The sequence below is a fragment of the Mus pahari genome, chromosome 14 (genome assembly GCF_900095145.1).
Source record: "Mus pahari chromosome 14, PAHARI_EIJ_v1.1, whole genome shotgun sequence".
In the NCBI taxonomy this organism is placed as follows: domain Eukaryota; kingdom Metazoa; phylum Chordata; class Mammalia; order Rodentia; family Muridae; genus Mus; species Mus pahari.
This window is the reverse complement of record NC_034603.1, coordinates 68854992-68863923: the sequence shown is the minus strand read 5'-3', so window position 1 is coordinate 68863923 and position 8932 is coordinate 68854992.

Genomic DNA, 8932 nt, shown 5'->3' with positions numbered 1-8932 from the left:
AAAAAAACAAAAAAAACCCCAAAAAACAAAACAAAAAAACCTTCATAAGACCTCTGTGAGATAGGAGATAGGTCCTATTGTTATCCACATTGCACGGGGAGGAGAGAGAGAGAGAGAGAGAGAGAGAGAGAGAGAGAGAGAGAGAGAGAGAGACAAGGAGCTTTCCTGAACATGTGTCTACTCCCTTTCCCTACCTCCCCAACGTCCCCCCTTTTCTTTCTTTCTTTCTTTCTTTCTGAGTCAGGATATCCCATATCTAGCCCAGACTGGTCCAGAACTTGCAGTGATCCCCCTGTCTTTATCCCTCATGCTGAGACTGCAGATGTGTACCAGCATGCTTTGAGGCACATTTCTGAGCAGCTGCCTGTTTCCTAAGCCTGTCACTGAGCCATTGTGTCGTCTGACCGCTCAATAATGTACCTTACGGGAACACAAGCTACCATGGCTCTTATCTTTCCATCCCGTAAAGTGTCATCACTTCCTCCTGGTCAAATAAATACTTTGGGGCCCTTGAGACTTATGGGCAACTCTGGCAGGAAAAATAACTCCATCATCAAGCTATAGATGTGAAACCTTCCAGTGTAATGTCGCCATGAGGTCTCTAATTCAGGGCAGGCACACACATAGTGCTTCTAACTGAGAATGCAGGTGACCAAGCCAGCTCAGTCAACAGGCTCTCGATGGCAAGAGCGAGGATTCAAAAGAAAAGGACAATCAGACAGCACTGTAGCATGACCCCAGCCAGTTCTGAGGCTGAGACGAATTAATTTTTTTCAAATCTGCTTTTATATCATTTTAGTTACACGCAAGTGATAAAGTCAGCTCTAGGTTGAGGAACAAGCATGACAATAAACAAAGTCCTGTGATCACTGTTTCTACGGGCTTGTCAGGATGAACAAGATTTCTGAGACTACTTCCCTGTCCAAGCCCACAGTCAGATTCTTGCCTGAAGCCTACTTCTTTGTTCTAGCCTAAAATCAGACTCCTGCCTGAGCTTACTTCCTTGTCCTGGCCCAATGTCAAATTCCTGCCAAGCGTCCCCAGAAGCTCTCCACAGCTAGGTTTCTTCTGGTCTGTCTTAGTACATGCGGACAATGTCAGGTGTCTTCTCCCCCTCTCCACCTTATTCCCGTGAGACTGTGTCTCTCTGTCAGTCTCGGTCTCTCCCTGAACTGGAAGCTCGCTATTTAATGTAGGCCAATGCTCAGTGAACTCCAGGTCCTCCTGCCTCCACCTCCCACTGCTGGGGAAACAGGCATGCGCAGCCGTGGTTTACATGGGTGTTTGGGTTTCGAACTTGGTTCCTCACGTCTGTGCAGTAAATGCTCTTACCTTCTAGGCTGTTTTCCTGGGCTCCCGGAATTGATCTTTCTGGGGCTCTGAAGCTAAGCCCGTAGTTCTCTCTACCTCTTCCTGCGCCTGTTTTTCTTCCTTATTTCTGTAACCCTGGTTAACACATAGTATTAAGTGAGCCTAACATTCCTCTTTCGATGCTTTTGCTCTGGATGTCTTGAAGGTTTCTACTCCGCTTAGAAAGTCTGAAAAGCCATCATCGTGACAAAGGTCAGGCCCTTGGCTCCTTTGCTTCCTTTCAGTGTCCTCGTTGCGATCTAAGCGAGTGAGCTCGTCCAGAGTTTTGTACAAAGCTTTGCAGTTTTTTCTGCCTTTACAGCCTCTTGCCCAGATCAGGATCCTTCAGTAATGTCGGCCCCAATATCCATCCCTTGGATAGATAGAACAGCAGAGGGCGCTGGAAGCCTGTGCTTGCTGACGCCTCTGGCCGCGGCAAAGAAAGTTTGGGAAGCAGCTCAGTTTGGTACATAATCTGGCTGATGAAGCTGGCCTGGACCCCATGTCCAAGTTAATTAATGAACTAATTAAATTTGGGAAATAACAAGGATAAAAGAGCCCTTGTCCAGTTAGGCAGGCATGGTTTCCTGGTTCCTAGGATGTAGAACATAAGGAGAGTTCTAAAACACAAGCAGGTAAACAAGGGATGACTTGTAGCCTTCTGGAAATTATGTTCCCTCCCTCTTTTCTCCCTCCTCTCCCTCTCTGAGTGTGTATGTGTACATGTGCATGCACTTTCCGTGTGTGCTGCTACACGTGTGTGCACAGGTCCTCATGCTTGCATGGCAAATGCTTTATGGACTGAACCATCTCCCAGCCTCTCTCCCTCCCTCTTTCAGTGGGAGTCTTGCTATATTACCTAGCCTGGCTTTGACTTTTTGGACTCCGCTGTCCTCCTGCCTGGACAAGCCAAATAGCCAGGGCACCAGATGTGTGTTGCTTAGCGTGGCACCATCATTTCTCCTCTTAAGGAGTTCTAGACTTTCCCAACCTTTATTTTTATTTTTATTTTATATTTATTTATTTATTTAATGTGAGTATACTGTAGCTGACTTCAGACACACAGAAGAGTGTATTGGACCCCATTCTAGATTTTTCCAAACCTTTACTTTTATTTTTTTTTATATTTATTTATTTTTATTTAATGTGAGTACACTGTAGCTGTCTTCAGACACACAGCAGAAGAGTGCATCGGATCCCATTACAGATGGTTGTGAGCCACCATGTGGTTGCTGGTATTTGAACTCAGGACCTCTGGAAGTACAGTCAGTGCTCTTTACCGCTGAGTCATCTCTGCAGCCCCCCAACCTTTATTTTTGGTGCCTGGGCTTCAGTGACACTGAGCTCAGGAGCTGCCACACTCACGCTGCTGATGCATAGATATTTTATGCCTTTGCTCCTGCATCTCCATCATTTAGCGAGCTTAGAGGCCTCAGAATGGTCCCTGCCCCTGAAGCAATTCAGAGGCTGCACTTGTCTTCTTGGTTGCCAGTGCTCCTTTGGATTTTTTTTGTGTCCATTTGATAGATACTTTTTTGTTTGTGTTTGTTTGTTTCAAGACAGGGTTTCTCTGTGTAGCCCTGGCTCTCCTGGAATTCACTCTGTAGACCAGGCTAGCTTCGAACTCAAGAGATCCACCTGCCTGTTCACTCCCTGCCCCATCTCCCAAGTGCTGGAATTAAAGGCTGTGCCACCACTGCCTGGCTTCTGGGTTGTATTTATTTATTTATCTTTATCTTCTGTACATTAACTGTATATAGTCTGTATAAAGGTGTTTGATCCCCTGGAACAGGGGATACAGAGGGTTGTGAGCCGCCATGCAGGTACTGGGAATTGAGCTCAGGTTCTCTGGAAAAGCAGCCAGTGCTCTTAACCACTGCCCATCATTCCAGCCCTTCTGTATGTTCTTTTTAAAGTGAGGTTTGAGTGTTGTCTCTAGTTTTTCAGCTTCTCAAACTCCATCTTCCTCGGACCCTAGATCACATTTTCTCCTCGTCTTTGTACAGCCTCCCAGCTCTTCACTGGGACACAAAGGCAGCAACAAAGGTCCGTGTTTCTGCCTAGTTCCCGTATCCTTTGCTCTACGCAAATTTTCTTCGTAAGAATCTAGATGTAAGGGATGTGGAGATGGTATTGTTGATAGAGTGCTTGCCACACAAGCAGGAAGTCCAGAGTTTGGTCCTCAACATCAGCCTAAAAAGGCACATGTGGTAGTGCAGACTCCTGACCCTAGTGCTGAAGAGGTGGCAACAGGTACATCACTGGGGCTTCTGGACAACCAACCTAAGCCCACCTACTGAGTTCCAGGTTGGTGAGAGACCCTGACTCAAAAACAGTAAGATAACAGCACCTGAGGAGGAGCAAGGCCCAAGACTGATCTCTCATTTCCACATGCATCTCCCTCACAGGTACACAGACGCACACACACACACACACACACACACACACACACAATCTCGATGTCTCTAAGTATCAATGGATGCTTTATTTTTATACAACTGTTCACTTTGAGCTCATTGTAAGATTGTGTGTCCTGAAGCACGCACACACGCACTTGTCACATTTATTTTATTTATATGAGTACAGTGTAGCTGTACAGATGGTTGTAAGCCTTCACATGGTTGCTGGGAATTGAATTTTAGGACCTCTGCTCACTCAGTCCCTGCTCCCTCCGGCCCAAAGATTTATTTATTATTATACATAAGTACACTGTAGCTGTCTTCAGACACACCAGAAAAGGGCGTCAGATCTCATTGTGAGTGGTTGTGAGCCACCATGTGGTTGCTGGGATTTGAACTCAGGATCTTTAGGAAGATCAGTCAGTGCTCTTACCCACTGAGCCATCTCACCAGCCCCCTGCTTCTGCCTCTTAAGTGCTGGGATTAAAGCCTGCACCACCATGCCTGGCTGCTTCTTTTCTTCCTTCTCCTTTGTATTTGCTTTTCTTTTATAGGTATGGGCTCTGTCTTAGAGTTTCTATTGCTGTGAAGAGGCACATGACCATGGCGACTCTTATACAGGGAAACATTTAATTGGGGCTGGCTTACAACTCAGGACTTCAGTCCCTTGTCACCCCGGTGGGAATCGTGGCAGCATGCAAGCAGACATGGTGCTGGGAAAGAAGCTGAGAGTTCTACATCTGGATCTGTAGGCAGCAGCAGGCTACAAAGACGCTGGGCCTTGCTTGAGCTTCTCAGACCTCAAAGCCCACCCCCAGTGACAGACCTCTTCCAATAAAGCCACACCCACCCCAACAAGGCCACACCTCCTAACCTACCTCTTCCTATGGGCCTATGGGGCCATTTTTATTCAAACCACCACAGGATCTTTGCCTGTGTATCCTATGTATGCAGTGCCTGCAGAGGCCAGGAAATGTCAGATGCTTGTGAGCTTCAGTGTCAGGGCTGGGAACCAAACCCGGGTCTCTGTAAGAGCAGCAAATGCCCTTAACTGCTGACTTATCTCTCCAGTTCCTCCTTTCGTCTTTGCATTTAACTCCAAAACTCCCTTCACTGTGAAGGCAAAGCCTCCCATAGGCCACCACGCCAGGCCCTAATTAGCTCTTTTTGCTTTTTGTGTTTTTCAGATAGGGTTTCTCTGTGTAGCCCTGGCCATCTTGGAACTTGCTCTGTAGATCAGGCTGGCCTCGACTCACAGCCATTCACCTGCCTCTGCCTCCCAAGTGCTGGGAGCAAACAATGGTGTGCACCTGGCTGACTCCAGGTAGCTTTTAACTGGCAGCATTAGTTACTTTATAAAACAAGACTTAGAGAAGGCAGCCTTGGCAGAGAGTACAAGGGAAAGTGAGCCAGTTTTTGGAAATCATTGCCACTTTTGAAAATGAAGTCCTCGGACAGGCATCAGGGTCAGGAACTCACACAGTTCCTCTATGTGTGGAACTTGTGGCTTATGCTTCTTTTAGGTAAAAGTTTCCATGATGCCAAGAACTGGGCTGGTGAGATGGCACTTGCTGCCCAGCCTGAGGACCCATGTACCAGCCCTGGAACCCGGATAGTAGAAGGCAAGAACCAACTTCAGCAAGTTGCCCTCTGACCCCTGTGTGTGACCGTGGCACAGATGCCTGACTGCAAATGTGTATACACACACGAGACAGGTAAACAAGATTTTAAAATATTTCTAAGATTTTTTTGTTGATATTTAAAAAAATAAAGAAAAATGGACCCCACTCCTCTAAAACCCAAACAAGATAAGCAAATAAATCAGGCTGGGGATGTAGCTTAGTGGCTGAGTACTGCTCAGCATGCTGAAGGACCTGACTGTCCAGTTAAGATACCCAAGGGATTTTCTGATTTGTCTATCTATCTATCTATCTATCTATCTATCTATCTATCTATCTATCTATCTATCGTGTGTGTGTGTGTGTGTGTGTGTGTGTGTGTGTGTGTGTAGTATGTAGTTGTTTATGTGTATGGGATATAGTGTGAGTATGTATGTGTGTACATGTATGATGTGTATGTGGGTAGATATGTATATGTGTATGGTGTGTGTATGTGTATGTAGTATATGTGCTATATAGCATGTGTGTGTGTGTACATGTGTGGTATGTATGTGGGGGGTGGATGTGTGTGTATGTGTGTGGAATGTGAGTGTGTGTGTGTGTGTGTGTGTGGTATGTTGTAAGGGGAGGTTCAGATACTAAGGTCTAGTTCCCTAATTGGTTCTTGGTTTGTCAGTAAAGAAGGCCAGGAGCCAATTGATGGGCAGAAGGTACAGGTGGGACTTTCAAGTCCAGGAGGAAAAGACAGATGCAAGTAAGGAGAGGGTTTTCTTTCTGCCATGCTTTGGAGGGAAGAGGATGCTACAATCATGTAAGGCCTCGGGACGGCTGAGGCCTGCGGCCTCTGCTATGGGTAGATGGCCAAGGAGGTTGGCAGGGGCTAGGTGATACAAGCTACTAAGTTTAGGGCAGAGAGAGAGACAGAAATAATAAATTGATAAGGGTATACATTTCCTAGTTGGAGGTATTTGCGCCCAGCAGTTGTACTAGCAGGCAAGTTCTAACGTAATAAAACTGTCTAAGTGTCTTTTATCTGTGGATTTAAGGGCCTTAGGAATGGGCTGGTAATGTGACCCCTCCCAGAGCCAAGTCGGAGTAAAGGTGGTTAGAAAAGGAAGCTGGGTTGGGGGTGGTTGTGATTGATCCTGGAGCTAAGCCAGGTGGGACAAAAGGGAGCCAGGAGGGGCTAGAGTGCAGCAGCTCCTGGGCAAGGCAGGAGCATGCTTTTAAAACTACACGCAACAGTGTGTGATTTATAGTGTGTGTGTGTCTGTGTGCATGTATGCGTATATATGTGTAGTGTATGGTGTGTATGTGGTGTGTGTATATAGTATGTGGAGTGTGTATGTAGTATGTGGAGTGTGTATGTGTGGTGTGGATGCATGTGTGATATCTAAGGGGTGTGTAAGTGTGTGTGTGTGTGTGTGTGTGTGTGTGTGTGCTGGAAAGAGTTCTTGCACAGCCACAGAAAGAATAATCTGATGTCACTGTGTTGGTGTTGTTTGACATTTTCCAACTTCTTTTCCCCCACACAGGATAAAAAGGAGGAGAAGGAGAAAGAGGAAGAAGAGGAGGAAGAGGAGGAAGAGGAGGGAAAAGAAGCTCAATCTTATTTTATATTGTGGGGAAAAAAGTCCTTGTCAAACACTCAAAATACTTAAATGTGTTTTTGTAGAAATCTAGGAAAGATAGTAAAAATCCTGCCATGTTAGGAGTTATTACGGTTCTCAAAAACAGAGTATTGAAAAAAAAAAATCAAACTGCTCAAATATCTCACCATCTTCCTGAGAAATGTTCTGGCAAGAGGGTAGTAAGAGCTATGCAAGTTTAAACCTTTGACCCACTACTACCAGTTTTGGGAGAATACCCCAAGGAAATAATAATCCAAAAAGGGGGGAAATGTAATTTTTGTAAAGATATTTATGTGCTATTTATGAGTGAAATCTGGAACCAGTTCCAATGCCAAATAAGGGAATGTCTGGGCCAGTGTAGCATAAGGACCTGGGCAGCCTCAGGACTCGGCTCTCAGGGCCAGGGGTGTCTCAGAGCCTCGGTGTCTCTGGTACATTGACTACTAGAAGTTACAAGAACATGTGTGTGTTAGTGCAGAAACACCAGGGAGGGGTGGCATCAGGGCCTTCTGTGAATGTGCAGTGACCTGCAGTACCCACTGCAGCCCTGGACAGCTGACATCGTTACATATAGTTATGATCTACCTTGCGGGTAGGGAATTGAACTTGGATCCTCTGGAAGAGTAGTTAGTGAGTGCTCTTCATCTCTGAACCCTTGCTCATGACTCTATTTTAATTTTTTATTATATTTTATTGGTTAATGTGTAGGTAGGTGTGTATTCCAATGGGATGTGGGGTGGGGGTGTCATGGGGCAATTTGTGGAAATCGGCTTTTCCCTTCCACTGTGCGGGCCCTGGGAATCAAACTCAGTCCTGAGGCCCAAGGAAAATAACCTATTCACTGGCACACAGATATCTATCTATCTGTCTGTCTATCTATCTATCTATCTATCTATCTATCTATCTATCTATCTATCTACCAATCTATCTATCCAAAGACAGGCTTTCAAGTAGCTTAAACTGGCCTCAAACTTGCCAGACACTCTAATGTGACCTTGAATTTGTGATCTCCTGCCTCTGCCTCCCAAGTGCGTAGTTACAGGTAAGTGTCATCACTAAGTTTTCTATGGCACTGACCACCAAACCCAGAGTTTCCAATATTACCGGGTAAGTATTCCACCAACTAAGTTACATCTTCAGTCTTGTATATAGAACATTTTTTTGAAGTAATGTATCTTGAATGTGAGTTACTATTTAACAACCAGAAAGAAAGTAATGTTCACTGGAAGAAATGTTGCTAGTTAATGTTTACACATCAAGAGGGACCTCATTTTTCTACTGAATTCTTCATGTCAGACAGTTATTCAGCTTGATGGGTTTGGGTTGTTTTTTTTTTTTTTTCTTTTTTCTTTCTTTCTTTTTTTTTTGCAAGTTCTAGACCAGCTTGGGCTACATAGGGAGCTTCAAGTTAGGCTGAGTGAAGGGAGGGAGGGAGGGAGGGAGGGACATGTTTTATCTCCTCCATCTCTCTCTGAAATCCGAGCAGAGTTAGACTGTTTGCCTTAACTAAGTTCCGTGTTGGTTCACAGAAAAATGTGCTTTGTTTAGCTCCTTCTCCTTGGTGATTTCACAACAATGTTAAGTACATCCAATCCTTTGGGGAGACACATGATCTCTCCCACTAACTCCTGCAATGGCTGGCTGTGTCAGACTTGGCCTAGCTCACTCGAACTTTGGCTGAGAAGCTCAGTTTATCTATAGTCCAGAGCTGTCAGCACCTGGGGGGTAATTAGCCAACAGTGGGGAGTGGGGAGGAGCAGGGGTCTGCCCCTAAAGCTCACAGCAGATTTACTCCAGTGAATGTGCATGAAGTGACTCTGGTGGTTTTAACAGCTAGTTTTATATTTTGGGCAGATAAACCAAGCAGCAGACCAGGCCAAGGTGTTCCACGTGGGAGAGGTTTATTATGCGGGAGTGGGGGAGCAGCGAAGCG